The sequence below is a fragment of the Aphanomyces invadans genome (assembly GCF_000520115.1).
Source record: "Aphanomyces invadans strain NJM9701 unplaced genomic scaffold supercont1.261, whole genome shotgun sequence".
NCBI classification, from domain to species: domain Eukaryota; phylum Oomycota; class Saprolegniomycetes; order Saprolegniales; family Verrucalvaceae; genus Aphanomyces; species Aphanomyces invadans.
This window is the reverse complement of record NW_008580406.1, coordinates 19217-20053: the sequence shown is the minus strand read 5'-3', so window position 1 is coordinate 20053 and position 837 is coordinate 19217.

The following is an 837-nucleotide window of genomic DNA, read 5'->3' as shown; positions in this document are numbered from 1 at the left end:
GAACTTGCAAAACGTTAATCAATCACAGTAGTTTTTGTTCTGCACTGCAATTGGTCAAAAAGAGTGACAATTATGAAGTGATATTGAAATATACAAGTGGCAGAATTTAGTAAAACAGATCATCTTACAGAGGTGGTCGGCTTTTTTAGGGGTGTCGGCTTTTTCCGAGGTTCACTGAAAACCAATCCGTCAGTGAGACAGAGCATTCGTGGATGAGAGATTCAAAACCCCAAAAGGCATATCTTTCCTATCGGCAATCCTTCGTGGTATCATGGCCAGCCTCTTCTCGGCTGCGGACACCACAGGGTTTTCGCGGAGCCACTTGCTGGTAGATCAACTTGCTCATCATATGGCCTCGTGTCCAAAGAGTGAATCGACCTGTCGTATTGTCTCGTACAATCTATATTATTTTGTACATTGTATCAAATTCGTCCAGATTCTTCTTGAGCGAGTCATACAATTTGGACAAAAACTACAGAGTAGCGTTTTCGCTGCGAGCTAGTGGTGCGCACATTTGATAAAACTTTTTAAATGCAGTAATTTAAAATGTATTTAAAATAAAGGTGGAAAAAATGGGCATCATTTATTCCGGTCCAGTTTTTTCTGCGGACTTTGCAGTCCAGCCTGCGCTGCAGTTACATTACTGTACATTCCGGGTTGTTTCCTTCGCGATGGCTTTGTCTGGCGCCAAGAGAGGTCGTAGGCCTGATCGTGTCCACAATGAGTTCACCCTCATCCCGAAGTCGGGGGAATTGAAGTGCGATCAAGCACTGTGCAAGCATTGCTTCGCAAAGTGTGCATATGCTAAGACCAGCATGGACCGCCACATCGCGAACT